Source organism: Thermobia domestica, chromosome 13 (genome assembly GCF_964235325.1).
Source record: "Thermobia domestica chromosome 13, izTheDome1.hap1.1, whole genome shotgun sequence".
Taxonomy (NCBI): Eukaryota; Metazoa; Arthropoda; class Insecta; order Zygentoma; family Lepismatidae; genus Thermobia; species Thermobia domestica.
The window spans coordinates 49802191-49822721 of NC_137466.1; the positions used below are offsets into that span (position 1 = coordinate 49802191).

The 20531-nt window shown below is 34.5% G+C and overlaps 1 protein-coding gene across 1 annotated transcript in view; it reads left to right on the forward strand.

The window, feature by feature from the left end:
* Sema5c (Semaphorin 5c) overlaps positions 1 to 20531 on the forward strand; it is a 157993-nt gene that overhangs the window by 53381 nt on the left and 84081 nt on the right. The gene's annotated exons all lie outside the window — the stretch shown is intronic.

A 20531-nucleotide genomic window follows, 5' to 3' on the forward strand; every position in this document is an offset into this window, starting at 1 on the left:
ACGATTTTTAGATTTGTTTTATACAACTTTCACTAGGATTATTTACTTCATTGTCGCAAAGTATCTGTAGAGACACTTGTTCATACTAAATGGGAGACAAAAATATCAAATACGGTCCTGCACTCACCCATCTGTATATCCTCCAATTATAGCAAAGTATGAATTTGCCTAATTCTGCGTTTTGTCAGCTCTCCAAATGGCTATCAATTGGATTTAAATCTGGAGACGTGACAGACCAGACCTGGTGGAAGGACCGAAAAGCAGTAGTTTTTCGATTATTTTAATTTCCAGAAATTGTAAATAGATGACTGTAAACACAAAATAAGTTGGGATATTGATGAACCGAATGCTATTTGACGTTGATCCAGCCCAGTTCTTACTTAAAAAAAAATGAAACTGGGAAATCGCTGAATATTTTAGACGGCTTGACTACAATGACGTAACAATTAACGATAAATTTAAAGTAACCGAATGAACTGTTACATATAAAATAAAGAAAGCAATAAGTAAACAGTTTACTGTATATAAATTGTTATGACATGAGGAAATGGGTCTAGGTCAAAACGCCCACACAATCGGTCATAGCTCCCACACAAACGGACAAATCTTCCAAATGCACGAACGGTCATAACTCTCACACAAATGGAGAAAACACCCACACATAGCACCGGTCACAATCCCCACACAATCAGACAAATTTCCCACACTTTGAAATGATCCTGGTTGCACGTCTTGTAAATTTCACACACTAAAAATAATAATAAAGAAGTACAAGGGTGTTTTGATCGTTCGTGCATTTGGGAGATTTGTCCATTTGTGTGGGAGTTAAGACCGTTTGTATGGGCATTTTGACATTTTCTGAGTGTGGGAGTTTTGGCTGTGGGTGTTTTGTCCTGCTTCCAAGAAATTCTAATAGCATATCTAAATACATAAAATGCTATAACTATTGCGGCAGCCCAACGTTCAAGTCTTTCAGTCGGCCTATATAGCTGTGAAGTTATTCAAGTTGATCAGTTACAATACCTTCGGTTTGTGTATCTATTGTTTTTAGAAAGAGGTAGGCAGCAAGACGATCGTGATTCGAATTTCGAGGAAGTTTTCATTTAAGAGCTAATTTTGTTGATCTTAAAGTGACAAGACATCTTTTTATTTAGTTTTTGGTAGTAAAGTTCATCTACATAAGTAGTTTGATTACCGACTATACGATTTATATTCTTATCCTTAGAGGCTGATGAAAAGAAATTAAAGTGATGCCGCCCGAAATTGAATATTACCTCCAGTTCGTGTTGTTCTATTTCCGAAGAAACAGGAAATTAAAAAAGAAGTATTGCGTTATGACACCTTGAGTATATGAAAGTAACGGCCACTAATTTTGGTGACTATTTCATAGTTATAAATGTCATTGACTACTTTATAACCTCTTTTATCATTGCCAAAGGCCAATTGCGTAAAACTTACGTAATGGTAAAAAAAAAAAAGTTAATTACGGTAATTGACAGATTCTTCTTTTTCTTTTTTTCTCTTCATAAAGAAGAACAAGATGAAAGTATAAACTACATTTCAATTAATAACTTTGTTTTCCTTGGTGCTCTATATTATCAGTGTATCTAAGAATTAAAATCAAGTCAGTATTTAACGTAGAAGAATAGTGTATACTATTTGTTTCTGTGCTGAAAATGCTCGATTCCAATTGTAAGATTATACTGTATTTCATGGATTGTGTGCGAATTATTTATAGCTGAGAAAATGTCAATTTCCGAATTCTAAATTATGGTAAGCCATTCTGTAGTTACAGATTGTACTAGCTTGTCAATTTTTTGATTACACAGAATGTAATGGACTGATCTTCCTGGCGTTGCGGTCCATCAATAGCTGTGACCAAGTAAACGGTTTTTAAGTTTTGTGATATACTTAATAGCAGTTATTTCTAATTAGATTGTCAGATCAGAGTTGGTTACCTGTTTATTCAAGTAGGTTCCCAATTGCCTCACGTTCTGGGTCAACACCGAAAATTGTTTCCATCGGGAATTCAACCGGGGACCATGCCTGGTAGCCATTTTAACGTATCGTGTATAAAATTAAGATTTTTTTTTTTTTTTTTTTTTTTTTGAAACCATCAATAGGCTATGTCATATTCATTTTGCTATTTACACAATGAAATTTTAACGTAGTTACTTCAGGAGCACGGTTGATGTGAGTAAATAAAAATTAAAAAAGATAACAATATAATTATAGTCAGTGGCGTATTTACGATTTTGTTTCGGGGGGGTTGCTAACTTTCGGGGGCTTTGCCTGAAAATGTGAAAATTCTGCAAGATATTTCATATACTTTACTATAGTAAGTAAGATTTCGGGGGGGGGGTCTTAAGCCTGGAAGCCTCCCTAAATACGCCACTGATTATAGTACAATAAAATCAACCTACGTGAAATTCGTAAACACATTAATGAAAAAAAAAAAATATGCAACAATTATGAGATTGACAAGAATTGATTCGTGTCTTGGAAACGTAAATTCGGTAGAAACGTAGCTGTTTGTGTTCTTGGTTCTTTTTTCATTCCCTGGTGCCTTGAAGGGTCGTTAAACTATTCAAACAAATTTAAAATGCCACGATTTTTCATATTTCCTTTTGATACAAATAGCTGAATACATAATCATGAGCAAGAAGTAGTTATTTTCAGAGCATAAGGATTTGATAATTTGCTCAATAACATGTCACAAATAACAGTAAATAAAGTTGTTGTTTGTGTGTGTCTATAATAGGAATCTGATTTACAAAATAATAATAATAATAATAATATAAAATCTTTTTGCTGTTCACATATTCTGTGCATAGACTTCAGATTCGTGTGCAGCTCGTTTGAACACTTTTTCTCTTATGTAATGCCCAATTTCCATGCAATTAATGGCGGGAATGTATTTGCGTGAAGGTTAGGTGGGCATGTCCAAGGTTACTTGAACTTCTGCAGGCTATGTTTTACCCAATTAAAATACCCAAGATGAACATAGCTAAACTAGGGTAGCTATGTGGGGATGGAATGTTTTGATAGTTTCCCAGAAGACAATCAGATTAAAGAACGAAACATGAATATATATCGTTTCGAGGTCGTTTCAGCAGCAGAGAACACTTTTTGGATAAACTTTTGCAACAAAAAAAATTTTTTTTAACGGAATCAAGTAAAAAAAAAAAATTAAAAATGTGTTGATGGAAATTTCACCATTACAGTGCAAGAAAGGTTTCTGGATTTAGTTATCAAAGTTGAAGAGGATTAACTTAGGAATGCTATCCTATGAATAAAACTATTTTTGCATTAAACCTCAAATACAGTTTGTTAGGGCAAAGACAAAGTTTAGAGAAAAGAAAAATAATTCTAAATTTTTCAGCTCTCCTTGATTAAGGAAAGTGTGTACAGAGAGACTGAGAGAGAGAGAGAGAGAGAGAGAGAGAGAGAGAGAGAGAGAGAGAGAGAGAGAGAGAGAGAGACTGAGATTGGTGATACAAGACTGTAAGAGGAAAGTGAAGAAATCAAGAAACCCCATAGACACGTTATCTACCACAAACTTTACGTAGCATGTGATCGAAGCAGAAACCCCTAGTTCCAGTTGCGAGCGCTGCAGCACTGGGCTTCGTAGGGAAATAAGAATAACGTTGAAATAAACGTTTTTTTTTTTTTCGTTTCTTGTATATACTGAAATAAAAATACCTACCACATTTCATTTTAATTCGACATCTGAACTGTTTCCTAAGTATATAATTGCGCCATTAAATTCAGCACATGCAATTTATTGTTTTTGTTTTAAAATTCTATGTTTAACAAGAAATGAGTTAATTGCCTGGTAATAATTCCAGCCTTATCCTGTATCTTTATCTTTAAATATACGAGATGCATGTACAGAGTGTTAATGAACTATGTGTCTATTAATTTAAGAGGCTATTCCTTATATCAAGTATAACAAAAAGTTCTAATAAGCACGAGTCGAAAAACTCTTCCTTTCAGAGTAATAAACCACCAAAAATGCGAAACATCACATTTTAAAAAGCAGTGAGTTTAGAACTATGGTACGTCTCGCAAACTGTTCAAAGAATTACACAAGAACTATAGGTAGTATACGTTCTATCTAAATATCCATGTTTTATAATGCTCTGGTACACACGAAATTAGCACGTAATACTTAAAAAGTGCTCCGTGCCCCTACTTACAGTATAAAATTCGTTACACCTGTTTATTATTAGGAAAAGGGCTGTAACGATTTTTTGATTTGAGCATTAATACAGGGTGTCTCAAAAAGAGGTTTACACTGTTTGAACTTTACGTTGTGAAACAAACGGACAAATATGTGATATGGTTTTCCATTGGAATGAATTCACATGCAGTCTCAATCGCCTCTCTCATGGCATGTAGTGACGTGGTTTTGTGGCGTAGACTGTGTTCGAGAGATCTGGGTAGATATTGAACACTTTCTATCCACCTCTTAACAAATGTTTCATCCAGGAATTACCGGACGTCTCGATGGCAGTGTGGTAGTGCACTGTCTTGTTGAAAGAAAAAAAGCAATCTTCATGTGCGTACAGTTGATGAACGTCTGGCCATTTGTTCCTGCAACATGTTAAGGTATACTACACCTGTCACTGTTTTTTTTAAAAAAGGAATCGCCCAACAAGTCCTCTCACACATACCACACCACACCACTGATAACCCAGGAATATTAACAGCTCGTTCTCTCGTAACATGGAGATTCTCTTGATGAGTACACACAGTGCGGTGATTGATGGTTTTATTCAGTTTAAAAGTTGCGTCATTAGACCAAACAATGAAATCAGTCAACTGTTCACCATCTCAAATCCATTCACAAAATTGCAGGCTCTGTCCGGATCGTCCTCATTGATTACATGAAGCAACCTGAGAATGTAAGGTTTCCACTTAGCTTGCTTTAAAATGCGGTGAACACTTGATTTGCTTACACATGGTTCACTCGAATATTGCCACCAGGACCAGATTAACCCATCTAGAAAAAACATGTGGCCACTGTTGACTTTGCCTAAAACATTTCTGTGAAAGTTCAGCAGGAAAACCAAGGGAATATGTTTCTTATTTTTGGCTATATATCTTATCTTATGATCATAATTGTATCTTGTATGTTTCTTTTCAGAGAGTCAGTTGAGATTTTGATCAGAGTGGAGCCCCCGTCCACCTGGAGGCTCGGGGCCACAGCCTCCCTAAACTCTTCCCTTAATATGGCCCTGGTTGCCACATGGACTTCTGAGGGTTATCTTGTGGAAGTAGTAGTACAAACTATCACCCTTCTTTCGTTCTCCACTGCTTTCTTCCTGCCACCCTTTTTCAGATCTCACACAGTTCCTTCCCTCTCAAACTTGTCGCATAATTTCCTAGCTGTTGGGCGATTCTCAGCGTTACGCACGGGACATTTGTACACAAAAACTGCTTTTTTAAACAAAAATGTGATTTCAAATAAAATAAAAAGTATGTCAAAATTAGGGTAAAAATTATTAGTGCATAGTTAAATAAAATGAAACACCCAAAACAATTGCAAATTTGAGTTATAAGCCAAAATTAAGCGTTACGCACGGGACTCAGACAAAAAGCTCATTTGGCAATCTCAATTTTATTGGACATTCTCTGCGATTTGTGGCAGCATTTTCATTTTATATACCATCACTTATGTTCTACCTTCATTCTCCTTACTCTGCATTATATTCTTAAATTGGAAAGTATAATTTAATTAGCTTCACATTGTTTTCTTTTTCGATTCACCGTTACGCACGGGACGTTACGCACGGGACAGAAAAGTAACTATCCAATTCTTCGGTTGTTCTAAGACTGTTATTATGCAATATCCTTAGTAAAGAGATCGATATTTTAAGACTAACATTTGGACATTAACAAGCATAAAAAATTCGCATCCATAACTTAATTTAAATGAATTAAATTACATTCCAAAATATCAAAGTCGAACTTTGCTAGACAACTCGCTTATTGCTATTACCATGTCTTTGGGGTATCTGTCTGAGTGCTGATTGGTGGCGTTCAAACCACATAATGTTGTACAACTGTTGAGCTGCTCGATCCTCTGTGCTACCTACCAAACGTTGAGACGTTTGAACGCTGCTATTGGCAGGTGAAATGCGGGAAAGTGAATTGAAGAGAAACAGTTAGTTTTCGGTTATTTGGTATTATTGATTGTTATTTCACAGTGAAGATTTGTTTTAGTGTGAGTTTTTTAAGTAAGTAATATGGATTCACAAGCAAGTAACTCTGTTCCAAGTAATATTGTCAGGGATGAACTGAATCGATCAATAAAAAGCAATGAGTGGCTCTGAATGGGCTAGAAAATATATAAATTGACTTAAACATAGGAACCAAGGCGAGACTGGAAAATAAAGTGAGGATGCAGCGTTATAGGTAAGTTAAAGGATTAACTCTTTTTCCTTTCACGTTTCTTTTGCGAAACTCATTCCGCATTGTTTCGTTGTTGACCATTTAGAAAAGGAAAACACTAAAATGTGAAGAAGAACAAGGTAATTCAAGTTAGATTGGTTCAAGGAAAATGAAAAGTGCCAGTGTACAGAATGATATATTCATGAAGTGATGAGAGCAAAATTAATTTAGAATACAGCTTTGAAGACGATGTTCATAATGATATTCCAATCCTCCAACTGTCGAGGGCAGAATGGGCAATGTTAGAGCAGGTGTATTTCTCCTAGTGAAATTTGATTGTAGTTCTTCCAAAACTAAGATTAAATATCGGTATGTAGCTATATGTGTCTGAAAGTGGTGTAGAAGAAGATGGTGACATTATAGAGTTAACAAATCTGAAATGCACGGACAACAGTTATACAAAGTTTTGTTTTGATGAAACTAATAGATCTTATGTCTCATTCCATCAAGTATTAAATATACTTCAAGCACCTAATTTGTTGATAAAGGGTGAAAGAATATACTATAAGTTCCAGAACCAATAGCCGTTTCTGTAAAGAACTGAAGAGTTTTGAAGCGAATCCATATGCCCCCTACAAGGCTGTCAAACCAACTTAGATACCTATCTTTCTAATGAAGTGTGATTTATCATAATTTGTTTTTAATCCTCGTGGTAAATGTTTCTATGTAACTTAGCGTAGACGTTTTTGGTAGTTATTTTGTTGGTTTAATTTCTCTCAGTAAATTCATGCTTCTTTTGAGTTAATATAAAAGTATATTGTTCATTGTTTAACCTCAATAACAATAAACACGTATTGAAATCTTACTAACTTAATTTTATTCACTTCCTTGCATAAATCTGTAAATGTCCCGTGCGTAACGTTACGCATGGGACAACATTTCTATACTTCACGAAATAAATAAGGAGGATAATAAACAAATTTAATGAGTACCACTATTAGGCTAATAATAATTCTACTTTGGAGCAAAAGTTTCAATACTTTATCTTCTATAATTACAAAGGAAACACGAAAAATACATGTTTTCCGTTACGCACGGGACAGCAAAACATGACATGAGAAAACTACGATTTTTGCCTACCAGGATAAAACATTAATTAAAATGAAATTGTCAGATTTTTGCCAAAGGTCCACTTCATATTTTTTGCTATTGTTCATATAATTTCGGATTTAGAATTTAGTTTGAAAATTATTTGAAAATTGGGATATGCGAAAAGCATTGAGCATGGTGTAGAACATGTAAAGTTTATGTGGTCAAAATCTAGTAATTATATTTTACAAAAAGATTTTAAATGTCTCAGCATATAGTTACACTATTTCTTAATAGAAAAACATAAACATCATAGTTTCAAATTAATTTTGAAAATTTACTGACAATGGACCACTTGCCAGAGAATCGCCCTGTTACACATGACGGTGGCGCAGTATCATATTCTGCCTGCCATCGTTTCTGCACTTATTAAATGTTATGACATTTCCAGAAACACTTTAAAATCCACTTTTGTTGCTCAAAGGAAAAGTAACCGGCCATCATAGCAATTACTTGTTTCTGTGACTGGCAATTGAGTTGAAAATATAACAAAACAAATGAATGGGAAAGAAAATAAAAACAAATGAATGACTACAAACACTAATCATGAGAGTGGCAAATAAGAACAATTTGATCAGGTTATCTTTAATACATTTTACGTTATTACATTCAGTGTAAACTTCTTTGTGGGAAAATTCTTGATTTTGTAACCGCATGTTAGTTGATGAGCAACTCAATAAATAAATAAATAAATAAATTAAATAAATAAATAAATTGTTAAATATAGACAAATAGAGGTAGTTCCGCAGTTGTTAGTGTGTAGCGCACATCAGGTTGAAGGCTCGGGCGCAGCAACTAGTTTGTTTATATTTGCTAAATCAAATAGTCAGCACTGTAGAATTGTACAGCATAAGGTTGAGGTTTACTTTTCTTCTTTTCTTTGTGATTTACCTGTATTTTCTGAGTCAACGGTTCATGTACCGTGGTACGAAAACTAATTATCATTTGTCTATCAAGTGCTTCTGTTGAAAACATTACGCAACGAGCGTGTGTAGTGTGTGTATAGGTTGATGTAATCTTGAAATAGATCCTATTAGCTGTACACCAAGAATCGTGAGTCTTGTTAAGAAAGAGAGAAAGCAATTTCACCAATCGTGGGTGGGATAGTAGATTTCGTGGGAGAATACAGGACATTTATTTTACCGCTAACTTGTTATTATGCTATGGAGAGAGACATACACTTGTAAGTCCTTCAAGAAGCTTCGTGTCTTGGTGTCTCTACAAATAAGAGAAAAACTAACATCTGACATATTTGCAGAAATTGTTATTACGTTATCACGCATTAGCATATCGGGTTGTGGCAGTCGTTACTTGATCAGCAGAATGTTAATTTGTCATTTTTTTTTTTTTCGAATATGCTTGTGCACTTTTCTGTCTGTCTCGGTATAACATATGCATCCATATACTTAGTACGTTATTAACTAGCGTCAAAATGAGTTACCACACGATGCCTTGTGGTGACGTAATCAATTACAACGGCAAATAAATCAAGCTTCTTCACTGATGGAGGTTTGTTCTTGTGACCACCTTGTTTAGAAATGAGTCACGAAATAAGCACTGTGCACACTCGGACATTATGACCTTTGAATCCTGCTCCTCTGCATACGTGACTAACAAAATAGATATGGGTAAAAAGGTAGGTTGGTTTACAGTTTCGAACGACTGAATTAGTATACCTACTGTGGAAGTTGACCACTGGACTCCTTTTAGCTTTAGGTGGTCTTTTAGATCCTACAACTGGCTAGACCACGTTAACACATCTTCGTTCTTTTTGCCTGTATATGAACTTTCGATATGTCACCCGAGAGTTGGTAAGGCAGCTACTAGAAGTCCGTGAGACTTCCTCATTTTGTTAAGCTTGGTAGCTTCTTACGATTTAATTATCACCTTTTATCATGTAAACATTATTATTATTATTTTAATGCTCAATTTGTAAAACATGATTGATCGGAAACTTTAGTAATGTTTAAGTTAAATTACTCAATACACAAAGTAGTACACTTGAAAGATTTTATGTCCACACGCTTATGCTCTGTAAGCTAAAAGGGGGCGTTTGATTACTAAAATTGAAGTAATCTGTGTTGGGAAGATCGAGGAAGAAGCGGGACAAATCGTGGAAACCCACGAACATGATGTTGCCCAACACAAATTCTCATCATGACCTGGAACCGAACCAAACACCCCTGAGCTGCCATGGTCCCTCTAAATATTTAATACCATGCAAAAAAATCATGCTACTTAAGAGAAGAAAAGTCACATTATTCCAGGTTTTAGACCTTAAAAAGACAAAATAAAATATTCGTATTATTCTTTATTTCCTTTTTTCATTGTTTACCTATAATTGTATATAATGCATTTACATACCTAAGACTCGTCCGAAGAACACTTGACATTAAAAGGTACAACTTCCTTCCGGCAGAACGTAGCGTCCTACAAGTCCTACCATGTTTATCTATAAATTAGAGTAAGTTGTGTATGTCAAGCAGGACAAAGTCCTCTTGGTGGAAAGAGCATGAGCGTTCGTTGTGTACGTCAAGCAGGACAGAAAGTTCTCCGGGTGGAAAGAGCATGAATTCCAGTGTTAGCGCAGAAAAAGTCATGTTGGTACGACTGGCAAGACGGCGGCTGTATACAAAAGTCCTTCCGGAAGAGACTTCCGGAAGGACGTAGGTGTGTCTCTCCTTTAGCCTAACCGGCATAACCGTGGGACGTAAAACTTAAAATTTCATTTTCATTTTCGATTTTTTTTTTTTAATTAACCGATGTATGCCTTCTGTCGTATGAAACTATTTCTGCTCTTCAGTGAGGCGAGATTAACTAATATACAAAGGTTAACTTTCGTAATTGCAGAAGCAAAATTTCAGCCTATATTCGAGATTTGTCAAAAAAATAAATAAATAAATAAATAAAATTGAAAAGTGTCAATAACTTATGAAAAATCTATCAAAACATACGTTCATCTGACCACAGTGAACACTCAGTGTGGTCTGTTTCTTGGAGGCGTGTCTTGTGATATCCTTTAAAGTTGATATCTGAATTTCCATTAATTAATCAATCAACCTGAACTACCGATCTTTATAACCCAACAAAGTCATTTGTATTTTGATGGTGTGTCAGCAGATCGGTCCGATTATCTTTGTACTCTCGTAGACCAGAACTCAGTCTTTAACTAGCTTCCGAATTGCTTCCTCAAAGAGGATCCAGAATGGACTCCTGGGGAGAGGCGCGGTTGGGAGTGAGGCGATGAAAGATTATCGGTTTCTCTCTCATCGGGATTTTACAGCACTGGTGCCCGCGATTCCTGAACTTCGGTCCAGAAATTAAATCCGAAATTACAAGCAACTAACCACTTGGCTACATGGGAGGCTCAGAGTAGAACAAAGAGAACTTGAAGAGGTGGATCATTTCAAATATCTGGGAAGTATTTTGACAAGATATTCTTACTGCACCAAAGAGATAAGGTCAAGAATTACTGTGGCGAAAGCAGCAGCGGATCTAGAAGGTAAGAAAAAAAGAGAAGGGGGGGGGGGGGGGCAGTCAGAACCCAGACTATGATAGGTACCGGTATATCATATTTACTATAAATTTTCTAAAACTATATAAATAATAGTTTAAATTATTTTTGTCACTCAGAAAACTGGGGAATGGCTAGGCCCCTCGGGCCCCGAGCTAAATCTGCGACTGGGCCAAAGAGAGATTTAAGAAGAAAAGACAACTCTTTAACTAGTAGGCTTAATATTGAACTACAGAAGAAGCTAGTTCAGTGCTATACTGTATGTGGAGATTTGGACATTACAGAAGTTAGAGAAGAAATATTTAAACAGCTACGAAATATGATGGTGAAAAAAGATAAAATGGACAGAGAATAACAGACGAAGATGTTTTAAAACTGGTAGGAGAGAAGCGGCCGCTTTTAGCCAGAGTCCTTCGTCGAAGAAGGACATTGGATTGGACACATCTTAGAAAGAAATTGTCTTCTTCATACCGTCATAGAGGGGAAAGATGGAAGGAAAGCGAGAGTAGGAAGAAGAAGAACACAACTAATTGATGATTTGAAAAATAGAAGAAAATATTGGAAATTAAAAGAGAAAGCTGCAGATCGAGAATTGTGGAAGAAACCTTTCCAGGCTAGAACTAAGGGGGGGGGAGACTAATCAGTCCCAGGACCTGCCTACAGGTAGAATACTTAATAATAATAATAATAATAATAATAATAATAATAATAATAATAATAATAATAATAATAATAATAATGGGAGGCTTATGTCCATAGAGAGATTTCAAAATTCATTAAAATTTTTCGCTTATTGAAGTTTTAAAAGTAATATTTTTAACTGTGTTCTTGAAAGGTGAGTGGCCATTTTAAAACAATACAAATATGGTTTTATGTAATTATATAATTGTAGGTATATATATATATATATTATGGAAATATGGTATATATTTCCTAATTTACAATAAAAAATCTCACGATTGTTCGTGTCTGTAGTATTCAAAGATTTTCGTGAAACACGAAAAAAAAAAAATCATTCATATTCTTCCCACAAAATCTGCGTGCATCAGTTTGTAAGCTGTAAACATGTGTGGTTTGAGAAAGTATCTTGTCAACACAAGCAATTGTACAGAGGTTCCAAGAAACCGGAATTCCGTGAAGGTCACTTTTTCCTTAAGCTTCATGATCTTGCGCAATTGAGCATCGCATTCAAGGATATGGAATACGTGGTGGCTTGTCAGTTGCGGTTAAATTAGCAGCAATTTCTACTGAAAGCTATGGTTCATTAAAATACTTCTATCCATTCGTTGTAACGATTTTTTTTTTTTTTAAGTTGTAATGGCAAGAAATCATGTGACAAACGTGATACCGTATTTGGTTAGAAATTGACAGTTGGTTCATGAACTGAATATGTGTTGAGTATAAAAGGAAGTCGTAACAAGAGGTATGAATGAATCATTGAAAAAGGTCTGTTTTATATAGAAATAAGTTAGCTTTTATTATAGTAGCAAATATCCTAACATCCAATGCGGAACATGCAAATTTCGTAAGGTGGATCACTAGGTGTTCTTGATGCTATGCTAAACGCTGCTTGAATAGTGCGGCGTTGCCAGACAGTGTCGAGTGTTTATTGATATCAGATAACAAAAGAAGTAATCATGGGATTCTGCCTAGATACTTACTGGTGAAATTAGTTTTCGACCTTACCACAATTCACAGATAAATTCTGCTTCTCGAACTGCAACGCTAGAATCCAGGAATTTTCTTATTGTGACTACAACAGTAAACGTACAAATTTGGCAACAACGTATTATGGCGTTCTGCGCAAATTTCTTCTCAAAATCTATTTCCTTAAATGTAAATTAATATCTAAACAAAATGTGAAACATAATACGAAATACGGCCAAATAATTTATCTATATCGTAATAAGATGGTTACTTTAAAATACTTTACACATACAAATAAACATTTCATAAAACTGAGCAGTTCTCGTAAGATCTAACAGTAATTGCCATCTTGTGTACTCGTTGTAAAACGAATCAAATATTTTCTTTTATTTCTTACCTTTTTCGATATCGGACGACACAACCAAATGGGTCAGTGTCTTGTGTTGTAGCTAAAACATTACTCCGTCTTATAGTACAATATTTATAATATGCAACGTTTCATTGAGCAGTAGTTAAGGAAACGAACTAAAGTATGTAGTGACTTCTGGGTGGTGATCCATTGTAAGGAATTGTGTATAAAGAGATTTAGTGTGTTGCTCGTACATCATTCTTTTATTTTCAACATACAGCTTATACACAATCATTTCATCTTGTGGTGCATGGTGTCCTGGGTTCGATCCTAGCTCGAGTCAATTGAATTTTGTGCTGAAAAAACACCATGTGCGTGGATTTTCTCGGGGTTCTCCCATTTCCTTAATTTCTTATCACTGTCTCCTTTAGCCTAGCCGGCATAACTATGGGACGTAAAATTTAAAGATTTACAATCATTTCGTTTCACGTAATTTTTCACGTTAGAACTCATAAGGAAGGTAGGGGTAAACATGGTATTCTCTATTTCTTAGGGTTCTGTTAGCATTACTACTACGTGAATTTAGAACTGGTAATATTTGACATCTTTCGAGAATAAACAATCTATTTTCATAGCATTAAAAAATAAATAAAACAAAAGCACGTTAGTCGGCAGTACGTTCATTTATTAAAGGTCCCAATCCGAGGCTAAGGAACATAATGATAATGAATGAAATAGAATGAAGAAAGTGGAAGAAAATGACAGAACACCGAGAAAATGCATGCAAACTGTGTTTGTCCACCACAAAGCTCACTTGACGCGAGCTGGGATCGAACCAGGGACCACACGCACCAGAGTTGAATGCTATACCACTGAGCCATCGCGGCAAAAAGAAATGTGTTGGATACAGTAGACTAAATTAGGGTAGTACGGCCCACGACGTTATTCCTAATCTGATAGGGTTACTTCAAAAGAGTTCCATTAGAAAAATCTGATCATTTCACTTCATTTCTGAGAATCAGTGCATTCAATTCGAACCAGATTGGACGCTTCAATCGTTAATAGTGCTTAAAACTACAAGAATTTTGTACCGTTTTTAATATGTTATATTGGTCCGCCTAAAGCTTTTCTTTGGCCTTTTTTTTTTTTTTTTTAAAAACCATCACTGGGGTAGATGACCTTTGTATAATGTCTGTAGAGTTAAGTGGTTCATTCTTTCTTTTTATTTTTTCCTGTTAAAGGGTACCAAAAGCATGAAAATATAGACATCATTATTTCTGGCTTCCTAGTCCGGAATTTCGTACCTCTTAATTCAAATTATTCTCAAATTGTATAGACAGGGGTGCCCACAAAGGGGGGCTATGACGCAAACTGCGTCGTTGAAATATTTGGGGGGTGAAAATCTATCTATCTATATAAATATGGGGGGATGTAAAAATTAATCGAAAATGTTTTTTTTTTTTTCATGGAAGAACACCCACGGATAGACAATTGGAGGTGGGTGCGTCATTGACACAAGGAGTGGGTGGGCACCACTGGTATAGAAACTGAATAAATACTGAAAATTTTGTGACTTCAACAGCCGAACCAAAACCAAAGTCCTTCAAAGGCATTGGAACTAATCATTCGACTATGCAAAAGCACATATTATTTTGAATTAATACATTTAAAAAAAGCTTACTTTTTAAGAAAAGTTGTTATAACTTCAAATCAGTTCTGTGTAAACGACATGAACTTCCAAGATTTGTAGTACTAATAACTAATATTAAGAAGTTTATTCAAGTGTAACTCATTTTCCCAAAATCAATTTCCAAATGTTTATGGACAAACTACATAAATGTACAAAATATTGCAGATAAGAAGAAAGTTTTGTAAATTGCCTCTTGAACAAAGAGGAAAAATAGTCTTCAAATTACGTATGTCGTAATAAGATATGGATTCGTTGGTTCACGAAGTTGTTAGACTTGATTGATATCAGAGAAATATAATTCCAGGTGCACACTGTTTCTTCTTGTGATTATACACTGAAAAATGGAGCAACAATTTGAATCTATCTTGGTTCTCACTTGATTATGGTTATGGCAATGGAAATGCATTGTTTACTTGATGGAAAAATTTTGCTAAAATGTTTTAGTTGTTAATAGTAATATATCCTTGTTGCCTTACAGAACAATTATTGGACATTAGAAGTCCAATTATATTCCTCACAGCTTTTCAATATAAAGTTGCAAACATTTTGTTTTGAGTGGTCTTACATCTTAAATCAGTGCCATCAGAGACGTAAATATATTCTTATTCGACCAAATTTCAGAAAAATAAAGCTAACAGTTGATATATAGAGACACAAACTAGTAATACCGCCAAGTTGTCTGAAAATTCCGAAGAAAAATATCACTACTTATGTAACAAGCTTTTAGAACCTAGTTATACACTAGTTAACTGTATTAGAGAAATAACATTTGGAGCGCAGATAATTACGAATCTTATTAGTACGTTAATTTTCAACCAATTTTGTCTACACATACGGTAATAACGATACTAGTTTATTTTTCTTTTCCTCTTAGGCAATTGTATCAGTCAAATTCCAGAAATTTTCTTTTAACTTAATCGTCACTTCATAACGATAATTTGCATATGAATTACGAACAAAAGGTGTTGTAGTTGTCTTAACATTACTTATAGCTTGTCCATCAAGAATTGGGTAATAGTAGTTTTTTTTTTCTTTTTCTTAGTGGCATCATTAACATATGCACGGTGAACTGTCTCGTTGAACATGCAGTACTCGTTTTGAACACATGCACATATGGTAGTGTTCGTACTTTGTTCTCAACCTTCCAAACAGGTCAACTCCAAACTAGGTCAGCATGTTTAAAAACTTTCTTCGTAAATGAGAACTAACCATATGGAGTTGAACAACTCTTCTAACGAAAACCCACACACTTGTAAGTACACTAATTATTCCGTAGAATTCTGCGTTCCACAGATGTTTGCCATAGTGTGTAGTCTGTGGAGGTTTTTCGTGCAGCGTCCACCAAAATAAAACCAATTTTTGCACAACTTGTTTCACGCACGAAGTTCTAATAACTTTTTTTCATTTTTTTGTTATTGTCTTAACTGGAATTGGTTCTCTAGGTAACGAGGTATAAGATATGTAAAGGAAAGGAAAAAGAAAAAAAACTGTTAAGAAATGACTGCACTGCTTGCGAAGCGATTTCGAGATCACCCTGAAGGTAAGTGAGGTATCTAATTAACAAATGCTCCTGCCTGGCTGGTGTCCAAGTAGTCAACATTGTGAGGCGGAGAAGGGACGATAGTTTGGTGTTTCATGTAATAATTACAAGAACATGCTCTGATATACAAGCACAATGCTAACACAGAGAGAGAAAAAAAGTGAGGTTAAAACGATGATCATCTTTCTAATTAGCAAAACGCGTGATTACTGTTAATTAACCCATGAAACAAAGAGCAAGTTTTCCTGTAATTTCCATTCTCCTACTGAACTACATCAACAAAGGGTACCTGAAAAGGAGTAAATTGTTGCCATATACAATCATGTTTTTAAAAAAATTCCTCTTCTTAGAAACTACTATGTATATATTTAAGGATTGAACGGGGTATAAGGAGCTAAACCGAAGAAACAACTGATGAACAGTACATTTCTTTGGTGCCAAACGTATTCCAATCCTTATACCGTGGATTAACATGGACCCCTATCATTCTCAATGAATTTTCTAAAACCTTTCATTATATTTTTATTGAATTCTGGTCAACACTTTGATCCAAAGTAGCCGTTTTCTAGTATTTGCCATGAGAACTCAATTGAAATTTTCTAAGGATCTTACACTGGAGCAATAGATAAGGGTAGTCATTTTCAAGTAATTGCTCTTAGTTTTCACGTGGGAATTCCTGTTTTAATATAGTACATGAATTGTAGCCTCTTTTACTCTTCCTTATTTTTCCTTCCACTATACCTTCTGCGTGTCCTTCATGACATAAGTCATTCTCAGCCATTGTCTCTACCAGTGTCCTTCTTACTGGTGGGCACAAAAACCGAAACCGGTTTCGGTGAAAACCGAACCGGTTTTGTAGAAAACCGATATGTCTGTTTTCCGGGTTTTGGTTTTTCTAGAAACCGGTTTCCGGTTTTTATAAAGAACCGGTTTTGCCCATCCCTAGTTCCTCTTTGCTTCCCATCTAAATTTATTCCTTTTTCTGTACGATCCATAGCATTGTTGTAGGTTAAATTGCGTAGCGTATAATGTGTAGGCAAAAATTATTACTGAATACTTTAGATGAGAAAAATCTAATGTATCCTATTTGGATGTTCTGTTGTTTTATTTGTTTATTTATTTACTTTTGGGCTTTACTGAGAAATTCGGAGAATATTTCTGTATGATAGTTTCTCGCCAATTTTTGTAAGAAAGTAAAATCGTGCGATATTCAGTATCTTAAACGTTGACCTTAAATAAGAAGATATTTCTAATTGAGTGAGTGAGCTGAAAAGATATACGCATTCCACAAAATAGGGGAGCAAAACTGAGATAGTTGGTTTGTTCTGTATATCCAGCTACACTCCTTAAGAGAAACAAAGAATATTTTTTAAAAAATTTTAGATTCTCTACACTGAGATTTGCGGAAAATGAAACTTGGAATGTGTGTTTTCCTGGAATGTGTTCCTTTTCCAACTCATTCATTCAACTGGTGTTCAGGCTACAACTACGATATTAAAGTTATGTCCACGGTTGTACTGCACCGGAAGAATCGTCCAAACTGAAACAGTGTACTCAAGACAAAAGCTACTTCTACAGACTGGTTATAGAACTATTACTACAAATCTCACTTGGTAAATAACTGCTACTATTGGATTTTTCTCTCTTTTTAACAAATCATCAAATCCTACTTATTCGTTTTCCGTTTGACCCAGCTAACAGCGAAAGTAAGTGATAAATACAAAAAATAAAAGTTCATTGTATCTAATAGTAGTATCCGTATTTATAGATTGCAAAACTTCCATAAGCATGGTTATGATTTAATCTTTGGGCTGTTGCTTATTTTCAGCGTACGACTAAGTTGACAAATGGAACATCCGCTTAAAATTTAGTCGACGATCTTTTCTTACTTTTTTCTTGTTGAAAACATGTGTGATAGCATGTTTGAAAACATGTCTTCTTAGAATAACATATCCATATGTTGAAATATTAAACAGTGCAGGACCAGTAAATAGCTTTATTTGACATAATAATGGATTGTTATGTTGAAACTTCAACTGAATTGAAAGAACAAAACTAGTTATATAGTTACTATCATTAATGAAAAAAAAAAAATCGTAAAGTGTTAATTTTAACAAGTCAGAGATATATATTAAAGAACTAAAAACAAAGTTCGATTTATTGGTACAACATATTGTTTTAAAAAGCGATGTAATTTGTGGAAGTTTGCTTTTCACTTGGAAACTCAAAGTTTATTTATGTTAGGTCAAATTCTAGATTATATAATGTAAATATTTGGAATATGTGCATCTTTATAACTACATGAGATTATGTTCCACAGTTTATTAAAACGTAGCAAATTTGTTACTACTGGAACATTATTATTATTATTATTATTATTATTATTATTATTATTATTATTATTATTATTATTATTATTATTATTATTATTTTATTTAGAAAGCCTGGATTACAGACTACCAAGCTGTGTCCAGCAAGACTGCTTTTAGTTCTGATACGTGATCATCTCTTATCATAGCTACTTCTGGCTTTTTAAAGCAGTATTCGCCATCTTCTAATTTAAGTAGCTTCCTTATTGCTTTAAGTCCTAAATTAGTACCAAAAGTTCGGTTTCTACCCGGAACCGAATATATATCCTACACAGAAAAATATAATTCGTGTACGTGGAGTGTTCTTGTATAATAATAATAATAATAATAATAATAGAACTAAAATGAAAAATAATAAAACCATATATATATATATATATATATATATATATATATATATATATATATATATATATATATATAATATCCGTGGATCCAAGGGGAGGCTATAGAGGCTATAAACCCCTGCCCCCTTGACGCTTAGGTAAACACTAGATAAAATGGGCTTCAATCCTACTTTCTTTACACTGGATAAAGCGGCAAACTATAGTTTAGCCCCTCCCTTGATCATATCTTGGATCCGCGGAGATTATATATATAATATGGAAAATGTAAAACTCCAAAACAATATCCGAAGTGACAGTACAGCATGAAATCTTAATCTGGTTAAAGTTATACAGGATTTTCACCGTGATTGTGTAAATTTCAGACATTTCCATTCTGTGTGTACCAGATATTTTTTTCAGTCATTAAATTCCTTGTTGTAGACAAAACATAAACTTGAGTGGCTAAACAAATATATGTGATACTTCGTACAGTTCATCCAATCATCATCATTCAACATACAAATAAAATTTTCGCCTTGTATATTTATGGGGAAAAAAATGAAGTTAGGATCTAGTCACATAGATAATTACACGGATAATCATAAACTTTTCAAAGAAAGAAAAAAGTAAAAAAAAGCAATTGAAAATTATACGTAGTTTGTTGTCGTAATTGTTAGGTTGTTCTTTTCCTCTCATCACATGCCAGAAGACATTCATTTGCGTGTATTTCTTTCGGTGCTAGTTCAGAGTTGTAAACATCTATGCAACAACGCTGATCATAGTTATTTCGAAGCTTTTACCTCGGTTGTTAACAGCACGCATATATATATAATACATAGCAAAAATGTCCCACCTTGTAAATTCACGCAAGAATGATCGAGGTAGAGGGAATCAGATAAACATAGGTTGAATTTGACCATAAACAAATTTTCACCTTTTCAATCTTCTTAGGTCGAAGTCCTCTGTACGTACTAGTAAATAATGTTGAAAATTGTCCCCATCAGATATAATTCTTCTGTAAATAGCAATGAACTACTAATAAGCGTGTGCATTCTTCGGATTCGCAGCTACTCAGGATTTAAATTTTTTAAAAAATGAAAAAAAAAAAAAAGTTCGAAATTGTAAATTATTCAATTGAATTTTGTATGATTGAAGTCCCTTTCCCTATATTCAAAATGATGTGAACGATAAGGAAACGTTCTATAAGTGATAATACTCTATCAACAATGGAATACTCTCTATGGAAATACTTTAAATATTATCCTCAAGTTTTGTTTGGAACGAGCGTAGTAGTTTAAAATTTATCCGCTAGGTAGCAGAGTGATTAGTTCCAAGATGGCTGCCTGTGGTGCAGACAGGGCATTTTGCGTTTTACAGTTTCACGTTTGTCGGTCTGTAGTTCCAAGATGGCTGCCTGTGGTGCAGACAGGGCATTTTGCGTTTTACAGTTTCACGTTTGTCGGTCTGTTGTTAGTGTTCAACGCGAGTTCCGCACAAAATTTTATAAAGATCCACAATCAAAGAACTCCATACGTAAGTGGTATGACAAAT